Source organism: Bos taurus, chromosome 8, assembly GCF_002263795.3.
Source record: "Bos taurus isolate L1 Dominette 01449 registration number 42190680 breed Hereford chromosome 8, ARS-UCD2.0, whole genome shotgun sequence".
NCBI lineage: Eukaryota > Metazoa > Chordata > Mammalia > Artiodactyla > Bovidae > Bos > Bos taurus.
In genome coordinates, this window is record NC_037335.1 from 6,301,524 (window position 1) to 6,329,078 (window position 27,555).

The following is a 27,555-nucleotide window of genomic DNA, read 5'->3' on the forward strand; positions in this document are numbered from 1 at the left end:
TTATTTTGAGGGGCTCCAAAATCACTGCAGATGGTGACCGCGGCCATGAAATTAAAAGACGCTTACTCCTAAGAAGAAAAGTTATGACCAACCTAGACAACATGTTAAAAAGCAGAGACATTGCTTTTCCAACTAAGGTCTGTCTAGTCAAGGCTATGGTTTTTCCAGTAGTCATGTATGGATGTGAGAGTTGGAGTATAAAAAGTGCCAAAGAATTGATGCTTTTGAACTGTGGTGTTGGAGAAGACTCTTGAGAGTCCCTTGGACTGCAAGGAGATCCAACCAGTCCATCCTAAAGGAAATCAGTCCTGGGTGTTCATTGGAAGGACTGATGTTGAAGCTGAAACTCCAATATTTTGGCCACCTGATGCAAAGAGCTGACTCTTTAAAAACACCCTGATGCTGGGAAAGATTGAAGGCAGGAGGAGAAGAGGTCAACAGAGGATGACGTGATTGGATGGCATCACTGACTCACTGGACATGAATTTGAGTAAACTCTGGGAGTTGGTAATGGACAGGGAGGCCTGGTGTGCTGCAGTCCATGGGGTCGCAGAGTCAGACACAAGTGAGCGACTGAACTAAATATCCTATAATGGAAAAAAAATTGAAAAGGATATATATGGATAACAATCACTTAGATGTACACCTAAAACTAACACAGCATTGTAAATTGACTATTTTTCACAATTTTAAAAAGATAAAAAGAAAATAAAAATTTTTGTGAATGCATAAGCAGTGATTTCTAGATGTTGTGAAGTGAAAAATGCAAATGCAAAACAGCATAGATAGTATGCCAGTTTTGTTCAAGAAAAAAGAGAAAGTAAGAAAGCATACATACTACTTATTTATACATTTTATAAAAGCTTACCCACTCAGGAAGGGTAAACTAGCAGAGAACGAGGTTGATTACCTCAAGCGTGGAGGGAACTGAAGCAGAGGAGCTGCAGAAAGGAGTGACAGTTCTCTGAGTTTTTGTAAATTTTGGCTTTCTTGAAGCAAATTCAGGTTGTTAGTAATTGAAATGTCAAATTAAATCAGTAATGGTAATAAAGTAGTTCCTAATATTAGAGAAAATAGAAATAAATAAACAAGGATCTGTTTCAAATAAATAACACAGTCAGACTGGAAAAGGGAAGAGAACTAATCCAAGTTATTAATCGAACATGGTATCTGATATATGTCCTGTCTTGGGCAGAGAGATAGGTCAGGTGAGAAAGAAAGCTATGAACAAATTCTGAACTCTCTCTAGTAGATTTGTTTATTGTAAGGATATAAGCGAAGCCATTCTATTAGGTATATCGCAAGATTGAGCAAGTTATCAAACATGTTTATGTGACTGTGATCTCAAGTAAGAGAAGGGACACACCAACCAGCAATAAGGTGGCAACCCCATAGGAACTCATGATTTCTAACGTGTGTGTGTGTGTGTATTGGAGTGTGTGTGTGTATATATGTACATATACATTTGTGTGTATATATGTATGTATGTGTAATTATTGTTCTTGTTCAGTCACCAAGTCAGTCTGAATATCTGCGACCACATAAACTGCAGCACACCAGGCTTTCCTGTCCTTCACTATCTCCCTGAGTTTGCTCAAACTCATGTCCATTGAATTAGCAATGCCATCCAACCACCTTATCCTCTGTTGTCCCCTTCTCCTCTTGCCCTCAATATTTCCCAGTATACATATGTGTATTTATCTGTCTATATAAATGCATATGCTTTTTAGTTTTCCTAGAAGCAAAGACACCCAGAAGCAATCAGTTTAACTGGTGTCTAGATATATTGGAGTCTAGTGCTTCCCTGAGAAATGTTTGATTCTAGAATGAGGCAGAATGGGTAAGTGAAAAACAGGGAGACCCATGTTCCAGAAAGTCAGAAAGCACTCCAAAATTGAGGAGGCATGTCATAAGAACACAGGACCCAACATGAAGTGGCTTCAACTAGAAAAACCTTTAAAAATAGGAGCAACACAATAACAAAGGGAAAGTGATAGGTTACAGACAGTTGAAACGTAGAAAGCCATGAGTCCATGACAATAATAAGTAGATAACAAAGCAAAGGAAGGAAGGACAGAGTGGAGGGGAGGAAAGAAGGATGGAAGAAGGAAGAAAGGAAGAGAGGAAAGAAGGGAGGCAGGAAGGGAGGAAAGAAGGAGGGAGGGAGAAAGGGAGGGAAGAAAAGTCAAAGGAGAGCTCTCACTTATAGAATGTTGGGAGTCAATTGGTAAATGTAGTATATGATTAAGAATTAGAAAATCATCATTTTGCAGCCAACATAATAAAGACTAATTCAGGCAAAAATCTTCAATGGGAGTTAAGCCAAGAGGGAAAAATTAATGAAAAGTGTGTATTTGCACGGACTTGAAAATTTTTCCTACAGATTGATATTACTTGCAAGGGAAAAAAAAAAAGATAATAACTCTTTGATGGAGAACTCAGACAACACACTGATAGAATCATCAAAGTTAACACCACCAATGAAAGGCAGATGGACACGACATCTTGAGAAGGATATAGCATCCTCTATGAGACATTTCAACTGAGACTGTATAACTTCAATCTAATAGTGAAGAAATAACAGATAAATGAAAAATGAAGGGTGCTCTGTTTTTTAAATGGGGAATTATACTTCAAAAATATCAATGTTGTTAAAAGATAAAGAAAAGCTGTGGAAATGTTTCAGATCAAAGGAGGCTAAAGAAACATGACAAGTAAATGCTATACTAGATCCTAGAGTGATCCTGTGCTGGAGGAAAAGTAATGTTATATGGGAACGTATTAGATCAGTTGACAGACTGGAATACAGATGAGGAACTGAACAACAGTTAAATATATTACAGGCTTCCCTGGTGGCTCAGACGGTAAAGCGTCTGCCTACAATGCGGGAGACCCAGGTTTGATCCTGGGTCAGGGAGATCCTCTGGAGAAGGAAATGGCAACCCACTCAAGTGCTCTTGCCTGGAAAATCTCGTGGACAGAGAAGCCTGTAGGCTACAGTCCACGGGGTCCCAAAGAGTCAGACCCGACTGAGTGACTTCACTTTTACTTTCACTTTAAATATATTACAGTATGGGGTTACATAAATGAGCATCCTTATACTTAAAAAAAAATACACCTAAAATATTAGGGATAAGAGGTCATAGTGTATGAAATTTGCTCTCAGAGGGTTCAGGAAAGAATTAATTAGGTGGATGGATAGATTAGATTGGCAGATTAAATGCATTTGGTGATAGGTAATACATATATTAAAAGATAACAAATAATAAAGCAAATGGTGCTAAATGTTAAGAAAAGGTGAAGTTGGAGAGAGGCTGTCCAGGCATTCTATGTATGATTGTTTTTCTTGCAACTCTTAAGTTTGAAATTATTTCCAAATTAAAAGTTTAAAAAAATAGCTTATAGATGGGACATTTAATACATAATTTTGAATATAAAGATTGGGACATTTTAATTCATATAAAGTCAGTTTATTCATCCCATCCACCCCATCCCCAACCAAGTAAATATTGAACAAGTAAATATTGAGCAAATGTTAATTTGAAGGATACCAAACATGGGTCTGCTTGGAATCCATATCTCAGTGTAGCTCTCAATATTAATGAACTTGCAAGGTAAGCTAAGTTGTTTTGGTATCATTTGTATCTCCTGGAAATTAGAACATAATAACCAATAGAAGCAAACTTCTGCAGCATTTCTTACCAATAAGAAAAACGTGCTTAGTTATCAAAACAGAAATGCTAAAATTTCAGGAAAACAAAAAGCAGCAGTAAGGCCATCTTTATTTTGGGGGGCTCCAAAATCACTACAGATGGTGACTGCAGCCATGAAATTAAAAGACGCTTGCTCCTTTGAAGAAAAGCTATGACCAAACTGTGAAAGTGAAAGTGAAGTCACTCAGTCGTGTCTGACTCTTTGGGACTCCATGACTGTAGCCTACCAGGCTCCTCCATCCATGGGATTTTCCATGCAAGAAAACTGGAGTGGGTTGCCAATTTCCTCCTCCAGGGGGATATTCCTGACCCAGGGATCAAACCTGGGTCTCCCACATTGCAGGCAGACGCTTTACCGTTTGAAACACCAGGGAGGCCTAGACAGCCCATTAGAAAACAGAAACATTACTTTGCCAGCAAAGTTCCATCTAGTCAAAGCTATGGTTTTTCCAGTAGTCATGTGTGGATGTGCAAGTTGAACTATAAAGAAAGCTGAGCTCTGGAGAATTGATGCTTTTGACCTGTGGTGTTGAAGAAAACTCTTGAGAGTCCCTTGGACTTCAAGGAGATCCAACCAGTCAGTCTTAAAGGAAATCAGTCCTGAATATTCATTGGAAGGACTAATGCTGAAGCTGAAGCTCCAATACTTTGGCCACCTGATGCGAAGAACTGCCTCATTGGAAAAGACCCTGATGCTGGAAAAGATCGAAGGCAGGAGGAGAAGGGGACGACAGAGGGTGAGATGGTTGGATGGCATCACTGACTCGATGAACATGAGTTTGAGAAAGCTCTGAAATTGGTGATGGACAGGGAAGCCTGGTGTGCTGCAGTCCATTGGGTGGCAAAGAGTCAGACACAACTGAGTGAGTGAACTGACTGAACTGACTGAACTGAAGGTCATCTTAGAGTCCTTGATAATCAGCAAGTGAACATATGGAGGTATTACATTTGGTACCCCAAATGTTAGAACAGAATGCAAAAATATTCAGAGAAAAAATAAATTTGACCCCCCAAACACAAATTTATGAAAGATTCTAAAATAAACTTGACCACCAAACATTAATTTCTGAAAGAGTCTAATATGTTTAAGAAGTTATGAAGCCTTCATAAATTCAGTTCTAACAGACAAGAATAAAAAGGGAGGTATAAATGGATTGGATTGCAATGTGTGATAACATAAGACCTCAAAAAATTTTAATATAAGCACAAAGGTTAAAAGGCATACAGCAAAGGATGTATGAAAAGGGTGATGAGGAAATATAAAATTAATGTCAGGAAGACTAATTCTCCAGTGAATTTGAGGTGCTCATCCCACCCCTGCAACAGTGCAAAAGAAAACAAAAAGTTTTATGCTGCTATAGTTGAAGCAAAAAAATAAAGAAATAGAGGGCATTTTGCTAAGCCTGAAGGGTCATGGATGAGACATTGCTTGGGCTAAATTTTGCAAGAAAAGTTTAAGAAATAAAAGAGCCAATCAAGCTTCCAGCCCGGGGCCATGGGTTCCATCCCTAGTTGGGGAACTAAGATTCCCACATACCTTGTGGTACTGCCCCCCCTCAAATTATTAAAAACAGAAGAAATAAGAGAATAAAGGGAGCTTTCTATGCAGAGGAAAACTACAAAGAATGCCACAAAGGTATGTTGTTGAGAAGGAGTCATAAGGCTTCCGTTAAGAGAGTGTGAGGATGATCAGATGTCTGAGACATAGCCAGGTCACAAGAGCCTAACGTATCGCACCATGGATTTGTGCTGCAATTCAGAGAGATGGAGATCTCTGAAAAATTTTAATATTAGAATTTATAATTATATAGTTCCTTTAAGCACTGCTTTAGCCCCATCTTCCAGGTTTGATATGACACATTTTTCTTATCATTTTGTTCAAAATATATAAATTTTTTTACCTTGTGATACATTTTTGCCCCCAGGGTTCCCAGGTGGTGCTAGTGGTAAAGAACCCGCCTACCAATGCAGGAGACCTAAGAGACATATGTTCAATCCCTGGGTTGGGAAGATCCTCTGGGGAATGACAAGGCAATCCATTCAAGTATTCTTGCCTGGAGATTCCCATGGACAGAGGATCCTGGTGGGTTACAGTCCATAGGGTTGACAGAGTCGGATAAGACTGAAGCAGCTTAACACAGCATGCAGCACATATTTTTGCCCCATGAATTAATTAGAAGTGGGACACTTGATTTGTGAATATTTTATGTCTATCTAGGTAGGGTGTTGTTACTGCTTTCTAAGTGAATTCTTGTATCGTCAAGGGACATACTTTGTAAATGTCCATCTTTTAAAATCAATTTGGGAATTATTTCATTGCCTGGGATGTGATCTAACTTGGTAAGTATTCCATGTTCATTTGAAAAAACTATGTATTCATTAGTCATTAGGTGTGATGTTTTATGTCTGTCAATTTGGTGAAGGTCAATCGTTTATTTTCTTTTACTTTATTTTTTAAATTAATTTTTCTTGGAGTATTGTTGCTTTATAATGTTATGTTAGTTTCTGCTGAACAGCAAAGTGAATCAGCTATATGCATATACATTCATCTCTTTTCTGGATTTCCTTTCCATTTAGGTCACCACAGAGCACGGAGTAGAGTTCCCTGTGCCATACAGTAGGTTCTCATTATTTGCTTTGCAAATAAGATCTATACCATTTTCTAGATTCCACATATATGCATTAATACACAATATTTGTTTTCTCTTTCCGACTTACCTTACTCTGTATGACAGTCTCTAGGGCCATCCAAGGTCAGTCATTTAGATCTTCTACATCTTTACTAATTTTTTATAGGGTGGTTCTATCAACTAAGAGAAGAACATTAAAATCTTCTATTATAATTGTAGATTCAACTATTTATTCCTTTTCTTCTGTTTCTTCATATATTTTAAAGCTGTTCTATAACTGTAATACATTAGTAATAAATGTGTGTGTATGTGTGTGCTCAGTTGTGTTCGACTCTTTGCAACCCCATGGACTATAAATAGCCTGCCAGGCTCCTCTGTCCATGGGATTTCCCAGGCAAGAATATTGGAGGGGGTTGACATTTCCTTCTCCAGGGGATCTTCCCAAAACAGGGATTGAACCCACATCTCTTGTATCTCCTGCAGCGGCAGGCAGATTCTTTAAGACTGCACCATCTGGGAAGGCCATATTAGTAATATACTGGTACTTTAATAATCATGAAATGTCTCATTTTGTGAATAGCAATCTCCTGTCTTGAAGTTTGAAGGAGCCACAAGCTCACAGTTTCGCCCAGTGGACTCTGTTTTTCTGAGACAGACTCCTCTCTCATTTCTGTCTGCAGTTTCCCAAGCCCCATGCAATAATCCCCACACGTGTGTAGCTGCAGTTATCCAGGGATTTGGAGGGAGTTTATGTTAAGACTCTGTGAGTCATTCCTCCTGCAACTTTCTCATTTCCAGTATTTCTCTCCTAAATTTCCAGCTGCTTTGTCAACCCTAAACAATGTCTTTTTGACAGCGAGCTGCTAGGATATAGTCTAGAGGGTCATCATGAAGACTTTAGAAACTGTTCTAAAGGCGATGGGATGCACTGAAGATTTTGAAAGAGGGGCATGATGTGATGCAAACTTAATGACAATAAGATGATTCTCAGTGCTCTAGGGAGTCTGTAGTTGAGTAGTAAGAGTGAATGTCGAGAGAGACCAGCTCGGGTGTGACTACAGTAGTCCAGACATGTCCTCTGAGCTTCATTGTGGACTGGCTATCTGCAGTGATAAACACACTCTGGGAAACTGAAAGTAACATTTTTCACAAGGAATCAATCTTTGTAAATGTCTATGTTTCTGGGTATGTTAAGGCCTGATTCACTATATTTTGGTTTATGAAGTGTAAGCAATTGAGCAGTCCTTTTAATACAGAAAAAAGTTGACAACAGCGTATTTCACTTAACAAATATTAACTGAGGGACTGTCAAGTGACTGTTGGTCTCTGACCTAAGGCGGGGACATACTAGACAAAGTCCTTAGCTTCAGAGAGGTTATGGTCTAAAAGGGTAGATGATAATAGATTAATGGACCTGGCTTTGACAGGTGGAGGTAAGTGTGCTGCAAAATATGAGGAGAAGATTTATCGAAAATGAACTGTAACTTCAGAGTGTTCAAGTAAGTCTTCGCCAAGGAGGTCACATCTCAACAGTGACCTCAATGAGGAGAGGACAGAGTCATGTGCAAACCCAGCAACATCAGACATCCAGATGGGAGAGTGTTTTGGTGTCCATGTATTGCAAGAACAGAATGCTGGCGTTTGGGCTTCCCAGGTGGCGCTAGTGGTAAAGAAATTACCTGCAATGCAGGAGTTACAGGACACATGGGTTTGATCCCTGGGTCGGGAAGATCCCCTGGAGAAGGAAGCAGCACCCCACTCCAGTATTCTTGTCAGGAGAATCCCGTGGACAGAGGAGTCTTGTGGGCTACATTCCATAGGGTCACAAAGAGTCAGATGCGATTAAAGCGAATTAGCACACATAATGCTGACATTCAGAAAGATGGTGTCTGAGACACAGCCAGGGCAAAAGACTGTCAGGTCTCAAGGGCCATTGTTAGGAGTTTGATTTTATTATTAAGCATGACTGGTAGTCACCGGAGTAGGAAAGTAACATGAGCTGATTTATATTTTGAAAGTATCACAACAATGTGTTTATTAGAGCAATTCTTCTTAATCATTTCTTTTTGCGGAGAAAATGCTCTGTGACTTCTTGCATTTCTGTATATCTTGAGAGCAGAAGTACATGCTACCTTGGTGGCAGATTATCTTTCTAAGGGTATCTGGGTGAAGAACAGCCTTGGAGGTTGGAGACAGTGCCTTCCTCAGGAGCACATACGCTAAGCGTGCATTCCACCCCTGTAATGCAGCCCACTGCGTGTATCTCATGGGCTTCCCAGGCGGCGCTAGTGGTAAAGAACCTGCCTGCCAATGCAGGAGACGTAAGAGATGTGGGTTTGGTCCCTGGGGCGGGAAGATCCCCTGGAGGAGGGCATGGCAATCCACTCCAGTATTCTTGCCTGGAGAATCCCCATGGACAGGGGAGCCTGGTGGGTTACAGTCAATAGGGTTGCAAAGAGGTGGACACGACTGAGAGACTTAGCATGCACACGCGTGTATCTCCTAGCTCTCTTTGAGACACCCCAGAGGACTAGGGGCTCAGGAAACAGGAGTAAACATTGATTTTCTGGCTCTTGCTCTTTTCTTGGGCAACGAAGTCTTATGTCTCTGACTCAGAATTGTGTCTTTTTCCAGCATCCATGAAACTGTAGCAGCCTAATTTATTAGTTTGTAAGTCTGATATAAGCTCATATCCTTCATTTCTTGACCATTTTGGCAAGGAGGATGAGATACTGACAGACATAGCACATTCTGGAAAAGGCAGGAGGATACCCTCTCAGGCCAGGAATGGGGAGAGAGAAGTCTGTGGGAATCAGAAATGAAAGGTATCAAATCCAGTAGTCTGTTTGGCAATAGATGGTGTCCTTCTCTTCACTGCTTTTTAATGAGGGGAGATTGGAGAGGTGGCGGCCGGCCAAGCAGAGGGAACTGGGCTTAAAGACAGAATACAATCCCCACTTCCTCTTCATTAAAAAACTATGAAAAGAAAGATAGCGCTTATTGCCAAGTTGATTGTATGATTGGGGAAGGGGGGGGCGGTAATCAGGAAATGAGAGCTCTTCTCCCATCTGATTGTTTGTCACAGGTTTGCCCAAATGTGCAAGCTACGACCAAGATTCATCTTGGGTGGGTGAATTTTCCATTCACTGGCAGATAACAGCTACAACAATACTCATTTACATTTAATGTGAAAGGGGGAAAATTTGCATGTAGTATGAGCAGAAACCTGGCAAATAGTAGATGTTTGGCCGATTCAGTGGAAGGGGAGGAGTGGCAGTGTGTGTAGGACTCAAGGAAGAAGGGCACTATCCAAGCCATCGTACGGCCCCACCATTTTTCAGTTTATCTTGCAAGCCTTGAAAGCCTCTCAGAAAGGACATTAAGAAATCTCAAGAGATTGTTTTCCATAAAGTCTTAGCTGCTATAGGAGAGTTTTGGCCACATGTGTGTGCATGTGTGCTAAGTTGCTTCAGTTGGGTCCAACTCCTTGCAAACCCATGGACTGTAGCCTGCCAGGCTCCTCACTCCCTGGGAATTCTCTAGGCAAGAATACTGGAGTGAGTTGCCATGCCATCCTCTAGGGGATCTTCCCGACCCAGGGATTGAACCTGTGTTTTCTGTGGCTCCTGCATTGCAGGGGGATTCTTTACTGCTAAGCCACTGGGAAACCCTTTGGCCACGTGGAAGACACCAAATTCCAGTGGGAAGCCATAGATGAGGCATCAGCTAAGATTTGGATCCACTGTGGCTATAGACTTTTTTTTTCAGGAAGATATCCATCAAGGATTTATTGAAGTAAAACTTCATGGTAAATCCTTCAAAATAAGGTAGTTGTGAAATATACCCCCAGATAACTGAATGAATCTCTAAATAACAGTTTCCTATGAATCACTTATGAGGTCCTCATCCTTCTTCTTTCCCCAAACCAGGTCTCTGTCAAGATCCCATCTGCATCACCAAAGCCACAAAGACTGCACAACACTATTTCTTAGAGATGCTAGTAAGAGACCAATTAAATGTTGGGGCACATTTAAGAAAAATTATGACTCTGAAAGAGTCAATCAAGAGGTTTGCTTTCATAGAGAATTTTCATAGAAATTTCATAGAGAAACCTCTAGAAATAGAGGAGCAGTTATCTTTTGAGGTTAGTCCTAGTTTATTATGGGGCTTCCCAGTTGGCGCAATAGTAAAGAATCTGCCTGTCGATGTAGGAGACTTGCAGGACATGAGGTTTATATCCCTTGGTCAGGAAGATCCCTTGGAGAAGGAAATGGCAACCCAGTCCAGTATTCTTGCCTGGAGAACCCCATGGACAGAGGAGCCTGGCAGGTTACAGTCCATGGGATAGCAAAGAGTCAGACATGCTAGTTTATTACCATGCAATCATATCATATATTTTCCTGTACACTATGGTGGGATGTACCCACTCCAGTGTTCTTGCCTGGAGAATCCCAGGGACAGGGGAACCTGGTAGGCTGCCGTCTATGGGGTGACACAGAGTCGGACATGACTGAAGTGACTTAGCATAGCATGGTGGGATGTGAGGAAACAGGCATTGATACAGTGTTTGTTCTTGATTTCTTCTCTTCTTAACCCTCAACTGAGGTAATACATATGTCTGGCTAATGGATTATGGGAAGGAAGAAGACTGATCACTGAAGTCTGCAGTCTCTGGGTTCCTGTGATGTAGACCAAGTAAGAAAACTTCAGGCCCACCCGCTGCATAGTTTTTGTGAAACTCTTAAGGATAAAAAGCAAATCTTCCAAGCTTCCACACAGAGAGAAGAGTTTATCAATAATGATAAACTCAGAATCAGGAGAGATATTCCCACTGCAACTCAGGAAGCTGCAACAGAGTAAAAAAATATTTATGGTTTTAAGGAATTTGAAGATACTACAGGCAGCCAAGATATAACACAGGGGTGAGGGAGAGAATGTAAAACTTATCTCACAAAATTGAATAATTAACTCAACAAAATTATAGATGCATATAAAGACTTGAAGAATACAAGGTGATATGTGAACAGTCTACATCATAAAAACTCAGAAAAGTAATTTTTTTTATGTCCATGGAATATTTTTTTAATGGATATGTATTTGGTCACAGAATAAATCTTCACTGATTCCAGGAATGCACATTTTATGGCAACAACTTTGGACTGAAAAAAAAGAAAAGAAAAATGTAAAATTTCTGGTTATTTGGAGATATTAATGATAAACATAAGAATAACCTATATGAAAACCTACAGGATATAGCTAAAGGAAAACCCACAGCTTTAATAGATTTCACTATTAAATAAGAAAGATTTAAAACAAGTGGAATAGCCATTCAATTTAAGAAAGAGGAAAAATACAGGAGCTGGAAATTAATAAAGATAAAAGCAGAAATTACTGATTTAGGAAATGATAATAATAGTTAACATCTATAGAGCATTTGCCATATACCAATTACTGACTAAGTGCTTTGTAAGCATTGTGTTATTTAATCTTCATAACTCTAAGAGATAATATTCTTCATGACAATTAACAGTCATAGATCTTTATGAGACAAATAACTATATCAGACTCTACAAAGAAAAATAGAATTACAATTGTCACAGAGGTTTTTTAAAGAACTCCTTCAGCCTTTGATGAGTTTAGAAAATAACAGGCCAACACTCCCTGCAAAATTAACAAAATAAAAACAAAGCTCAGAGAATTTGAATAATTAAACAAGGTTGAGTACATGTATATTTATGTTTTTCTCTTACAAACCTGTTACATGCTCAGAATTAATAAACAAAACTGAAATATTAAGACCCCAATGAAAATTAAATCTGAAAAGCTGTATCTCATACAGGTCACTGTCTTTGTCTAGAATTTAATATATCAAAGAATTAACAAGCATTTCCAAGGAGAAAAATCATGAAATTTTAACTGTATCTTCATCTGAAATCAAATAACAAATGATGAACTTATTTTCAAAATTTATGAGATGAAGCCAAATCTATACATACAAGCAAATTAACAGCCTGGAAAAATTTGAAAACAAGAAAAAAAATTTTTTCAACTCAGAAAGTTCTGATGTGTAAAAACTGAGGAAAACCAGCAAGAAAGGACTTCTGAAAATGAAGTATTAAAAAAAAAAAAAAACTATTTTAAAAGACAAAGAAAAAGACATTAAATCTTTTTGCTCTTACTTTTAATTTCTCTTTCCTATTCTAATTCATTCTGAGCAAACTCAAGTGTGGGTCATAACTGTATTTTTTTCTCAGCCTCATTCTTCTGCAAAGTGTTTCTAAAGTTGTATTTAGTGATGGAATTCCTTTTTGTTCTATCCGGATCTCATTCAGCTACCTTTTCATTCACCGTTTCTCATCATCTTTCCTGGACTCTTTTGTACCACAGGCCTATTCCTTTCCATGAATTACTTATTCCTTCCCTAGGTGTTGGCTGTTCTGTAGAGGACAAAAGGTGGGAAATACCAGTCCTTTTTCCCCTGAGGGTAAGAGATCAGTTAGGCTGTCTCTGGGTCCTTGGACCTTTAAACTGTGAACCCTGCATGTTTCTGTCAGCCTTCCATGCCATGAAGATTGGTCCACATGTATTGCAAGCAGAATGAAGTGGATGCAAGGGGGTTGGGAGGGGGCGGGGGTGCAGTTGGGGTTGGGGTCAGGAGTGGAAGGATGAGAGCCGCAGTCTTCACAGAGCTAATCCAAGGTCTTCCTGCTCAGGTCCACCCCAGACCTGGTGTTCCCAAGCTGCCCCAGTATGTCTATTACCTCTATTTTTGGCTGATTGGTACCAAAAGAATCCTTTCTCAACATATTATCTTTTCTTGCCTTTCCTATTTTGTTTCTAGTCATTATTTTCAGTGACATTACTTAAAACATCAAGCTGATTCTTTAAATACCTACTCCAGCTTTCTTTAGTCAATCGCCTCATCTTTCTATTACTAAGCCCCAGTGAAGTGCTTTTTTAAAATTTTAAACTTATGTATTCTTAGGGGAGAGATCTGTTTAAGTGGACTCTCTTTGATTCTTTCTACTGAAGCACTGTTTGGTGTACACTTCCTCAGTCAACTATCTGAAGGTTTATACTCCCTTCTCTCTGTGATTCTGCTGACTGCTGTAGGACCCTCCCAGACACTGTACTCCTGGAGGTAGAGGTCACTTCTGGTTGTTCTGCAGCAGCCCTCCATCTTCTCCTGCCAGAATTAGCAGATGAAGATCCATAATCCCTACATGAGCCACTTTCAGCTCTTCCAGGCTCAGTTTGTTCTGCAACTGATTTCATATCTTAGAATGTCAAGTGCTACTCCCTCTCCAGCCTGCTTCTTGATTCAGTGCATTGCTGGCAGTTCTTTATCCTCCCTCTAGTCCTGGAGGATAAAGGTTCACGTCAAGCTGTGCTTGTTTGTAACACAGTGATACACTTGGCCAAAACCACTGGTCCTACGTGTCAGAGACTGCAGATATGAAAACAGGCAGTTCCAAATACAGAGATTGCATAGTATGGAAACTATATGGTGTTAGAAAAGTGGAGAACTTGTATAAAGAGAATAAATTGCCCTAGGGAGACTACATCTGTGGGTCCCTGTGTATCTCAGGGTTAGTATATTTTTAGGGAAATAATTGTTAAAGGAGTTAGAAATTGGTTGAGGAAAGTAGATAAAAGGCTATGTTCCTGTTTATGTGTGAGGTCTGTCTGTTACTGTCACCCTCTGTAATCATGTCTTTTTAAAGTTTTTTTTTTTTTTAACTGTGGTAAAAATCAATAACATAAGTTTACTATTTTAACCATATTTAACTCAGTCCAGTGGCACTGAGTACATTCACATTGTTGCGCGACACTCACCATCATCCATCGCTTGAATTTTTCACCTTCCTAAACTGAAACGTGTATGTGCTCAGTCGAATCTGACTCTCTGCAGCTCCATAGACTGTAGCCCACCAGGATCCTCTGTCCAAGGGATTTTTCAGGCAAGAATACTGGAGTGGGTTGCCATTTCCCCCTCCAGGGAATCTTCCAGAGCCAGGAATTGAACTCACGTCACCAGCATCTCCTACACCGGCAGGTGAATTCGTTACCACTGGCACCACCTAAATTGAAACTCTGTTCTCATTAAACTCTAAGTCCCCATTACCCCCCATCCCCTGGCATCTACCAACTGTGCTCATGCTTTTTGTAGGTCATAAAGTAAAGCATAAATCATAATATCAGAGATGCAAAAGTTAAAATGTATTAATGGATGGTTAACTAAAAGTGAGATAAGAATAACATATGGTAAAATTAGAAGATTCAACATTGTTTTTAAAAGTCACTATTTAACATAAGAGAATTTAACTACAATGCAAAAAAATCAAAGGCTTTTAACATTTTTTGGGGAGGGAGGAGGGAGGAGGGTTCGGGATGGGGAACACATGTATACCTGTGGCGGATTCATTTTGATATTTGGCAAAACTAATACAATTATGTAAAGTTTAAAAATAAAATAAAATTAGAGAGAAAAAAAAAAAAAGATTAACAGGATAAAGATTATTTCCATCAACACTTCAGCATGAAATAAATGGGATTCTCCAAATGTTTACCTGAAAGACTTGTAAAGAAGAATAAATGACAGAGAAATGGAGAGAGTCCAGAGAACCAAGGGGACTGGTCAAAAATGGGGACCATGACCACTTCTGGACTTGAAAGGGGAGGAGGTATCTTTAAAATTTGGTCTCCTAAACCCCTGAGGGCCACCCTCCACAGAGGGAGTCAGTCCAGGAAAGGAACAGCATGGCCAGGTAAAGAGGAGCTTCTTTTTTTCCACTCCCCAATCTTCTTTCTCTCGAGGCACAAATAAAAGGCAGAAAAGATCAGAGAATGAATGTGGAGAGACAGAGAAAATCAACCTGAAAAAGAGGTATTTAAGGCTTTCCTTTGGATTGGCCCACTCTCGTGCCTCGAGGGTGTATTATCCTTTGTTTACAGAATAAAACTCTGAACTGTAACCAAGCTGTAACACTGGTCCACCATTTCAAATTTTTGTTGCAGCGAGACAGAACCGAGGAAATTACACATTCTCCCGACATATGCTGTGACTTGGATCTAACCTGGCTGAAGCAACTTTGACTCAGCCGCAGCAAGGAGGAGGCCAAGCACAGCAGAAGCCCAAGTTGGCAAAAGCTCATGTGGTGGGCTTCCCTGGTAGCTCAGAGGGCTTCCCCGGGGGCTCAGATGGTAAAGAATCTGCCTGCAATGCAGGATATCTGGATTTGATCCCTGTGTTGGGAAGATCCCCTGGAGGAAAGCATGGCAATGCACTCCAGTATTCTTGCCTGGAGAATCCCCATGGATGGAAGAGCCTGGTGGGCTATAGTCCATGGGGTCACAAACAATTGGACTTGACTGAGCAACTAAGCACAGCACAAGGCTAGGAAATGATGACAGACAAAAACATAAAGGCAAAGGGAGAGTGGATATTGACACATTTAAAGCTCATTAAGTAAAGACTAAAAGAGAGTAATCCTAGTGGGATTATAGATTAAGAACAAGAATTAGGGACTAGAAAACTGAGCAAAAATATGAAATTGTTTTAGAAAATGAAACCAAGGAAGGAAGTTTGGATGTTAGAAAAAGACGATAAAAGTAGAATAAAACAATGAAAATAAAATCCACATAAATCAAGGCAAACATACACAAAAAAGGTAACCCAACAATGGACATTAGCACAATTGCTTTCATTAGTTTTACTTTTATATGTTATATATTTTCAGATTTTTGAAATAATAAATATGCCTTATTTATATAACAAAAGAGGGGAAAGTATTTAGACCATAAAGACACACACACACAAACACAGCCCAGCTAGCCAGTTGAATGGAAAGAATATATTACAGAGGAGGAAACTGTTCAGAATTAAGTAATTTGCCTAAAATCACACCAATAGTGAGTTTTCAGCTATTTATTTGTATGAGTAAGGCTTCGAAGAAAAAAAAGTAATGAAGAAATAATTTTTTCCTGCTCTGCTGTATCCACTCTCAGCTACATTTAAAACTCATTTACAATAGTTCTCTCTCAAGGTTTCTGCCACATTTATTTTGTCTTTTTCCCACTCAAGTAGAGAAAAGGCAGAGACTTCTCTGGTGGTTTAATGGTTAAGACCCCATATTTCTAATGCAGGGGGGTGTGGGCTGGATCCCTGGTTGAGATACTAAGATTCCATATGCTACCTGGTGTGGTAGAAAAAAAAATAGAGAAGAGGCAAGTGTATCTTTTGTTATATGCCATTTCAAATACTATAAGTAAGCAGACCCAGTACATTTGGTAAACCCCTAATGTGAATGTTCTAACATTCAAGAACAAATATAAGAATGGCATTGTATTACTTTTCCAAGGCAACCAGTTGTGCAATATCAGCATTGAAAGAAAAGAGGGAATTTGATGGAGATAAGTCTGTTCATGGTTCCCCTTCTGCCTCCTGTGGGGGTGGTACCCTCAGCTCCACAAGTGCCCTCATCTCCCACTCCCTTGGAATTCTTACGTTTCTCCCACCACCCACCTTATCCACCATGGAAGACATGCCTGTTAAGAATCACTGCATTTTTTTGCGTTTCACACTTTCCTTTCAGTAGTTTAAATGATAACATCAAGCATTTTTGTCTTCCTTCTAATATAATAAACATGGATTCCATATTTTTAGAAACTGCCAATTCCACTGCCTGAAAGTTACAGGAAATTCTCCTCGCTGAGAAAACCATTGCCTCTGCTAAACTTTCCTGTCACTGTCATCTCCACCAAAGCACCCTGGAGAATCCACAGTCAGTACCTTTTTTTTGTATGGAAGCAAAGGATGTTTTGCCCCTTTGCCCTTTGCCCTTTGCCCACTGCCTTGCACTTCTGCTCCTGGCATTTTACATTAGGAGAAAGTCCAGACATCACAAAAGAAATACAAGGGGAATCTGAAAACTGAATATGAATAAATAAAGCCAGACCTGACTAATGGGGAGTTGTTGCTACTGTAACTGATCCTTGCAACTTTATTGAACAGATGGGATTCCTAAAAGATCTTAGAAAATGATAGATAACTGGAAGGTGGCCTATGTTATCTAACTGTCATATTCTGAACACAAGAAGAGTTCTGCAGGAAAATAACTAAATTAGTAGCATGTAAAACAAATGTGTTTATTGTTTTTTAGTATTTATGGCTCTCTGGATAGCTGATAGCTTATTTGACTATACTTCTGCCTAAACCAATTTAAATTAATCTAGCTGGTAAATTGAATAATGTTATATCAACTGCTTTGCTGCAATCAAGATATATTGCATCTAACTCAACTCTCTTAATCTAGTAACCATATTTTCCAGTGTTGATGGATAATTGCCTTTAAGTGCATCTCTGTCCTCCCTGCTTTTAGGTCTGGCAGATAGGACCATTACTGGAAGTGGTGTGTTCCCAGAACCATTTTGAGAAAGCAATTTGGCTTAACTCTTCCGTCAGTAATATCAGTATAATCTGAGAGTTCTAAAGGCTATTAGCTTTCTGTAATGGTCTTTGACTCCCTTAAATAATGACCCAAAAGGATCTAACAGACAAGAGGAAACAAACTTCAACTTTCAACTCCTAATATTTTCTCCATTTCAGGATGAATGTTCACCATAGTTCAGAAGTCCGTAAAAAATAAAAAAGTGAAAGCATTAGTTGCTCAGTTGTGTCTGACTCTTTGAGGCCGCATGAACTGTAGCCCACCAGGTCCTCTGTCAATGGAACTCTCCAAGCAAGAATACTGGAGTGGGTTGCCATCCCCCTTCTTCAGGGGATCTTCCCAACCCAGGGATCAAATCCAGGACTCCTGCATTGCAGGCAGATTCTTTACCATCTGAACCACCAGGAAAAGAATACCTGTATAAAGATGTGTGCGCTATATCATTGAATACAGACTATCCAGCTAATCAGATCTGTAATTTCCAAAACTAAATTTTTCCCTTGTCAATCCATTTCCAGTTATACTTTCCTTTGACATTTGTAGTGTGACACATCAGGAAGTTATGAAGAAACAAAATGCTGATGAGTCTTGTAGACCAGTAATAACAACTGAACTACAACCATTTCAGTAATGCACAAAATCCCAAGTCTCTTTGACCAATAGGGCAGGCTCAGAATTATGAGTCGTTTGCACTTCCTGTTTTCTTTGAAACATTTGGTGGATATTAAGTTTGGCTTTGAAATCTCAGCTTACATATGCTTCTGTTTCAGCCAGGAAGTCTTCTCTTTTAGATTTTGTCAATGATTGCTTAGTCCTTTAATGTTCAATGTTAGAGCTGTGACTTTGTGAATTTAGCTTCACAAAGCTAAACATCGTCTTCACTTTTTAAGATTTGTTGCTCTTCTTCAGTCGCTCAGTCGTGTCCTACTCTTTGCTACCCCATGGACTGCAGCACACCAGGCTTCCCTGTCCATCACCAACTCCTGGAGCTGGATCAAACTCATGTCCTTTGAGTCATTGATGCCATCCAAACATCTCGTCCTCTGTCGTCTCCTTCTCCTCCTGCCTTCAGTCTTTCCCAGCATCAGGTTCTCTTCCAATGAGTCAGCTCTTCGCATCAGTGGCCAAAGTATTGGAGCTTCAGCTTCAGCATCAGTCCTTCCAATGAACATTCAGGATTGATTTCCTTTAGGCTTGACTGGTTTGATCTCCTTGCAGTCCAAGGGACTCTCAAGAGTCTTCTCCAACACCACAGTTCAAAAACATAAGTTCTTCCACACTCAGCCGTCTTTATGGTCCAACTCTCTCATCAGTTCTTGACTACTAGAAAAACCATAGCTTTGACTAGAGGAACCTTTGTCAGCAAAGTAATGTCTCTGCTTTTTAGTATGCTATCTAGGTTTGTCAGTTTTTCTTCCAAGGAGCAAGTGTCTTTTAATTTCATGGCTGAAGTTACCATCTGCACTGATTTTGGAGCCTAAGAAAAAGTCTGTCACTGTTTCCATTGTTTCCCCACCTGTTTGCCATGAGGTATTGGGGCCGGATGCTATGATCATCACTTTTTGAATATTGAGTTTTAAGCCAGCTTTTTCATGCTCCTCTTTCACCTTCATCAAGAGGCTTTTTAGTTCCTCTTCACTTTCTGCCATAATGGTGCTGTCATCTGCATATCTGAGGTTATTGATATTTCTTCTGGTAATCTTGATCCCAGTTTGTGTTTCATCCAGCCCAGCATTTCACATGATGTACTCTGCATATAAGTTAAATAAGCAGGGTGACAATATACAGCCTTGACAGACTCCTTTGCCAATTTGAAACCAGTCCATAGTTCCATGTCTGGTTATGTTTCTAAGATCTCCTGTGATCATGATTATTGGTGACTATTGGTAACTATCACGATTATTGTTAGACTCAAAGGAAGATGGCCGTGTTCCCCATGATGGGGCACGAGCTTGTAAGGGGTTTTCCAAGTGAGGGCACAGGTAACTATGGATCCACATTTGTCATTGCTTCCTCTTATGAACAGCGAACCCAAATTTTAGTGTAGCGTTTAGCTCTGGCAATGTCATTCTAGATAAGACAGGAGGGGCTGCCTGTTTTCTGTCATAGAGAAAACCTGATATTTCCAAGAACTGTTGTTCTTTTCAGCTGAAGACTAAAGACGATCCACAAATCCTTGGGGATTAAACATTAGGAAGATGACCACTAAATGATCATGCCTTGAACCTCTACTGCTAAGGGAAAACCAAAACATGTAAACAGAAAAATAATAAATGCTTCTGTTTGTTATATTTCATCAAATGAGACTTAATATGTAAGTATTTCTGTTTTATCTTGAGTTGACATAAATGTGTAATCTAGTACATGGATATAGAATAGAAATATATTTATATCTGTTTGGACCAAAATCAAAATGAGATCATATTCTGGAAAGTACTTTATGCTTTATGATACATTTAAAATATAAGATTTACTACACATAGATTTAGGTAGGCCTTAGAAGCAAGATGCTCCTTCAGCACTATCACACTGACTTATCAAATTGGAAGTAGGTTATCTGATTCTTCACTGACATTTTTAGGTAATCATTTGAGCATCATATAATTTTCAAACCCAAATCGTTCCTTAAATGGAAAACTGTAAATCATAAAATATTTCCAGAGGAGCCAAGATGACTGTCTCAAATCTTCTTTGGTTTTCAGATACATATGTTAGGCAGTATTTCAAAAGGCATAAATATGTATAAATGCTCTACAAAAATCTGCTTGAGTTATTCTTATATCTCTAAGATATCTTATATCTCTAACTCCTATATCTCTAATTTCTTTATACATACAAACACACGTACTCACATATCCATATATTCACATATATATGAGTTTTTAAAAGATAAAATTATATATAGGCTTTGTACATTAGCCAGTTTTCATATCTTACCCAAAAAAATCATTTTAAGAAACAAAGACATTTTGCATTAATTTTTGAACAAGTGTTTTTAACTCTCAATTATATGTTTTAAACCTATAAAGTACAAATAAATTCACCTGAATGAACTTTGAGCTCAAAAATTATGTCTTTTGCTACCTGCATAATTTACTACAGATTTTAGGATACTGTTAAATCCAAAGTGGATACTTAATAATTGTTTGGATTGCTAGAAAATATCTTTCTAATATACTCCTACATAGAATTCTGTATCTGACTTCTAGGTTTTCAGTCACCATTAATGATAATGAGATATGCTTACAGCATACAGAATACCAAGAATTGCTGATAAAAAAAAAGCAGGTGTGCTCAGCAGTGTGACTCCTTGCAACCCCCACGAAGTTCCTCTGTCCATGGGATTTTCCTAGCAAAAATACTGGAGTGGGTGTGACATTTCCTCTTCCAGGGGATCTTCCTGACCCAGGTATCGAACCTGCGTCTCTTGTGTCTCCTGCATTGCAAGCAGACGCTTTACCACTGAGCTGCCAGGGAAGGCCCAGTAAAAGAAGTCAAGCCCTAAAATCACCAAGGATCATCCAACCATATGCAGTCTGAATAAATCAGAGTGATGGAGAAGCACCTTCTCTTTTTCTAAAAGAGACTTGGGTTGTAAATGATGCCTGTTTATCCAGGTCACCCTTGTTTTATTTCGGTGTGTGCAGGCACTTTCTCTTCCCCACTGCTGCCAGACGTGACTAGCATGTGACAGCGACAAATCAATTACACAATGTCTGAAGTAACAAGGCACTCTTGTCAAGTAGATCTTATGAGTCTGGAATGTTCTGTGTATGGAGCCATGATATTAATCCAGTAAATGCTCTAGTTAGACTCCAGTCAGCAGATTTTTAGACAGGGATTCTTATGTACTTAGCATTTTGATAAGGATTTCTAAGGAGTTTCTATCCCTGGGGATTTGATCTTATTGGAAGGACAAAGTGATAGACAAAAACAACAACAACGACAGCGCAAACCAATGATATGACTCAGTGATAAAATGAATGCTACAGATTGTAAGTGTTTGAGGAATAAAGGAATCAGTACGATCAGCTGTGTTCAGAGGTAGGCCTATGAGGAGTGTGAGCTATCAGGGAAGCCCCACAGCTCACACTCCTCATAAACCTACCTCTGAACACAGCTGATCATACTGATTCCTTTATTCCTCAAGGACTTCCCTGGTGGCTCATGTGGTAAAGCAGCTGCCTACAATGTGGGAGACCTGGGTTCAAACCCTGGGTCAGGAAGATGCCCTAGAGAAGGAAATGGCAACCCACTCCAGTACTCTTGCCTGGAAAATCCCACGGACAGAGGAGCCTGGTAGGCTATAGTCCCTGGGATTGCAAAGAGTCAGACTTGACTGAACAACTTCACTTTCTTTATGAGGAGTGTGGGTCTTGGGAAAAAAGCCAGATTTGAGTTGGTGGCAAGGATGGTAGAGATTTGAGTGAGGAGTATGGCTCATCTAAGTGTCTATACGGCATCGGGCTCAGAGCAGGAGCTCTGTAGTTAGATTTCCTGCTCAACTCAAAGCCTGTCCCTGTGTTTCCTAAACTGACTTTATCTCAATATTTTTACCTGTAAATGAGGAAGATAATAGTGTATATATATATATATATATATATGTATATGTATATATGCACATATACTGTCATATATATATAAGTATATATATACTATTACGTGTGTATATATAAAAGTTTATACTGTGTATATTATATCAATAATATATAGAATTTTATGGGTTCTAGATCCTTATTTCACTGAGGATTTTATTTTACTTTTTAAATACTACATCATTACCTTTTAATAAACAATCAAAATACAAAGCACCATAGTAAATTGATGGCAGTTTGGCCTTTTTGTTTCTCTTTGGCCTTTTTGTTAAAACTAAATAAATTAAATCTTCCTTATTACTATTAGAGTTCAAACTTTGACTCACAAAGAGCAAAGAGTTTACCCTTATTTCATAATCTTAATATATACCAATGACCAATATATGTTTATATATTTATTTTATATAAACAATATATGTTTAAAATATTTATTTTAAAAATATTTTTATATTTTTAAATATAAAATTAAATTAAATATAAAAAATAAAATTTTTATAATATATTATAATATAATATAATAAAAATTAAATATAATTTTTTATTTTATTTTTTAATTTAAAATTTATATTTAAAATCTAAAATTTTAAATATAAATTTAAAAATATTAAAAATTTTAAATATAAAATTAAATTAAATATAAAAAATTTATAATATATTATATATTATAATATAATATAATAAAAATTAAGTATAAAAAATAAAATTAAATTAAATATATTTTATATATTTATTTTATATAAACCAATATATGTTTAAAATATTTATTTTAAAAAATATTTTTATATCCTCCAACTTTAAGTGTTTGCATTCCTGCACAATACATTGTTTCTTTTTATATGAGTGAGTGAGTGAGTGAAGTTGCTCAGTCGTGTCCAGTTCTTTGCGACCGCATGAACTGTATAGCCTACCAGGCTCCTCAGTCCATGGAATTTTCCAGGCAAGAGTACTGTAGTGGGTTGCCATTTCCTTCTCCAGGGGATCTTCCCGACCCAGGGATTGAACCCAGGTCTCCTGCATTGCAGGCAGATGCTTTACCATCTGAGTCACCAGGGAAGCCCCTTCTTTCTATATAGCATTGGCTAAAAATCTTGGTTGAGTAAGCAGTATGTACCGAGCACCCTTTTCAGCAATATGTAAAATAGAAAACAAGGCTTTTCAACAATGACAACTAACATGGCCTATCTCCTTGAAGAGAGGAGGTGACATTTTAGTTGGAGAAGTGGGGCATAGAAAAATACTTAACAATATAAGTAGGACAGAAATGGTGTGGAAATTATTATAAGGCAGTAAAGGAGATGAGCATATACTGAGCAGGTAATGAGAGTTTGGCAGTTCTAGCTCTATCAGTTCAGTTCAGTTGCTCGGTTGTGTCCACCTCTTTGCCACCCCACTGGACTGCAGCATGCCAGGTTACCCTGTCCATCACCAACTCCCAGAGTTTGCTCAGACTCATGCCCATTGAGTCAGTGACGCCATCCAACCATCTCATCCTCTGTCATACACTTTTCTTTCTGCCTTCAATCTTTCCCAGCATCAGGGTCTTTTCTAACGAGTCAGTTCTTTCTATCAGGTGGCCAAAGTATTGGAGCTTCAGCTTCAGCATCAATCCTTCCAATTATTTGAATATTTAGGAATGATTTCCTTTAGGATTGACTGGCTTGATCTCCTTGCAGTCCAGGGACTCTCAAGAGTCTTCTCCAACACCACAGTCCAAAAGCATCAATTCCAGCACTCAGCTTTCTTTGTGTCCAACTCTTATATCCATACATGACTACTAGAAAAACCATAGCTTTGACTAGATGGACCTTTGTCAGGAAAAGTAATGTCTCTGTTTTTTAATATGCTGTCTAGGTTGGTCATAGCTTTTCTTCTAAGGAGCAAGTGTCTTTTAATTTCGTGGCTGCAGTCATAATCTGCCAAGATTTTGGAGCCCAAGAAAATAAAGTCTCTCACTGTTTCCATTGTTTCCCCATCTATTTGCTATGAAGTGATGGGACCAGATGCCATGATCTTAGTTTTCTGAATGTTGAGTTTTAAGCCAGTTTTTTTTTTTTCCACTCTACTCTTTCTCTTTGATCAAGAGGCTCTTTTTAGTTGCTCTTTACTTTCTGCCATAAGGGTGGTATCATCTGCATATCTAAGGTTATTGGTATTTCTACCAGCAATCTTTATTCCAGCTTGTGCTTCATCCAGCCCAGCATTTCACATGATGTACTCTGCGTATTAGTTAAATAAGCAGGGTGACAACATACAGCTTTGACATACCCCTTTCCCAATTTGGAACCAGTCCAATGTTCCAAGTCCAGTTCTAACTGTTGCTTCTTGAACTACATACAGATTTCTCAGGAAACAGTTAAGATGGTCTGGTATTCCCATCTCTTTAAGAATGTTCCAGTGTGTTGTGATCCACACAGTCAAAGGCTTTGGCATAGTCAATAAAGCAGAAGTAGATGTTTTTCTGGAACTCTCTTGCTATTTCCATGATCCAATGGATGTTGGCAGTTTGATCTCTGGTTCCTCTGCCTTTTCTAAATCCAGCTTGAACATCTGGATGTTCTTGTCTCATGTACTGTTGAAGCCTAGCTTGGAGAATATTGAGTATTACTTTGCTAGCATGTGATATGAGTGCAATTGTGTGGTAGTTTGAACATTCTTTGGCATTGCCTTTCTTTGGGATTGAAATGAAAACTGACATTTTCCAGTCCTGTGGCCACTGGTGAGTTTTCCATAATTGGTGGCATGTTGAGTGCAGCACTTTAACTGTATCATCTTTTAGGATTTGAAATTGCTCATCTGGAATTCCATCACCTCTACTAGCTTTATTCGTAGTGATGCTTCCTAAGGTTCACTTGACTTTGCACTCCAAGTTGTCTGGCTCTAGTTGAGTGATCACACCATCATGGTTATCTGGATCGTGATCTTTTTTGTATAGTTCTTCTGTGTATTCTTGCCACTTCTTCTTAATGTTTTCTGCTTCTGTTAGGTCCATACTGTTTTTGTTCTTTATTGTGCCCATCTCTGCATGAAATATTCCCTGGGTATCTCTAATTTTCTTGACGAGGTCTCTAGTCTTTCCCATTCTATTGTTTTCCTCTATTTCTTTGCACTGATCACTTAGGAAAGCTTTGTTCCTTTTTTAGATCTATCAGTTCAGTTCAGTCACTCAGTTGTGTCCCACTCTTTGCAACCCAATGAACTGCAGCACGCCAGGCTTCCCTGTCCATCACCAACTCCCAAAGTCCACCCAAACCCATGCCCATTGAGTCAGTGATGCCATCCAACCATCTCATCCTCTGTCGTCCCCTTCTCCTCCTGCCCTCGATCTTTCCCAACATCAGGGTCTTTTCAAATGAATCAGTTCTTCACATCAGGTGGCCAAAGTATTGGAGTTTCAGCTTCAACATCAGTCCTACCAATGAACACCCAGGACTGATCTCCTTTAGAATGGACTGGTTGGATCTCCTTGCAGTCCAAGAGACTCTCAAGAGTCTTCTCCAACACCATAGTTCAAAAGCATCAATTTTTTGGCGCTCAGCTTTCTTCACAGTTCAACTCTCACATCCATACATGACCACTGGAAAAACCATAGCCTTGACTAGATGGACCTTTGTTGGCAAAGTAATGTCTCTGCTTTTTAATATAGTGTGGTCATTAATTCCCCTGTGTGTGGAGTCAGAAAAAGCTGGAGCCTCACTGTGCTACTATTAGCTGTACAGCCCTTGGGTGAGTTACTTAAACCACACAAGCTCCAAGTACCTCGTCCTTTAAGTAAGTGTCAGGATATTACTTAATTTTTTCAGTGATGCTTGTATGTCCACCTTAATCCCTGGGATTATAGTGGTGATTCAGACAGCTTTGGACTCAGCCCTCATTAGACAATAATCAAGGAGTCAAAAGTGCCATAAGACTTCTGAAATGGAGATATTAGAATGCAGCAAACAAAATAAACCCTAAAAGAATTTGGTTATTTCTGTGACATACAACATTTTAAGGTAATAGCTACAATGATGACCAACAACATACCAGGACATTTCAAATTTTAGGTACTTCATATAATTTCTACAACTTTTATATTAATATTTTACTATAAAATATAGTGTTAGAAGATTATTTATTAGTTTTGACAATGTTTCTCATGTAATTTAATGTACCATGTGTGCAGTCCCTCAGTCGTGTCTGACTCTTTGGGACCCCATGGACTGTAGCCTGCCAGGCAGGCTCCTCTGTCCATGGAATTCTCCAGGCAAGAATACTGGAGTGGGGTGCCATTCCCTTCTCCAGGGGATCCTCCTGACTCAGAGATCAAACCCCTGTGTCCTGCATTGGCAGGCAGATTCCTTACCACTAGTGTTAACTGAGAAGCCCTGTAGGGGAAGAAGTATTAATTTATATCTCATTCATTATATAAGGAGCTTGGTGGTAAGTTATCAACCAGCGTCTTTCTGATTCCTTCTAGGCAGCCGTAGAAAAGTATTCCCCAGAGTTGTCAGATGATCCACATCTTCATCCAGTTTTTAAGGGAATCAATTTAAAACACTATTTTAAAATAAATATGCAATGTTTGAAAAATGCATAAGACCCACCCCACTCTTTCCCACTCTTGGAATAGTATTCATTCTTTTCTGATAAAAGGAGACCTTGATGGAGAAGCTTTACAAGCTCTGATGGTATAAACTCTTCATAAATGGCAGTGCTATTATTATTTAAAGGAAAGACAGAGAAGATATTAGAGGCCTTGAAGACCCTGGGGAGATGGAACTACAGTTTGCAGGAGGCAGAGGATGGATGAATGGAGAGAAATGTGTTCCAGGCTGAGGACTCACTGTGAGTGAAAGAAAATTTATAGCATCAGTTCATACTCAATAAGTTGGAGGGATGATCCATGGAGTAATCTGGATAGTAGAGTCAGGTTCTGGGTCGGGGGGTTGGGGAAGGGCTGGAGAATCCAGTGAGATGCAGAGACAGGCAAATTAAGCTGCATGCATGTCCATACTCATTCATGTCTGACTCTTTTCAAGTCCATAGATGGTAGCCCACTTGACTCCTCTGTCATGGGATTATCTCAGGGAGAATACTGGAGTCAATTGCCATTTCCTCCACTAGCAGATCTTCCCAAGCCAAGAATCAAACCTTCATTCCATGTGTCTCCTGGATTGACAGATGAATT

The 27,555-nt window shown here is 39.0% G+C and overlaps 1 long non-coding RNA gene across 1 annotated transcript in view; it reads left to right on the forward strand.

Moving 5' to 3' along the window:
• LOC132345915 (uncharacterized) overlaps window positions 1–27,555 on the forward strand; it is a 65,694-nt gene that overhangs the window by 18,111 nt on the left and 20,028 nt on the right. The gene's annotated exons all lie outside the window — the stretch shown is intronic.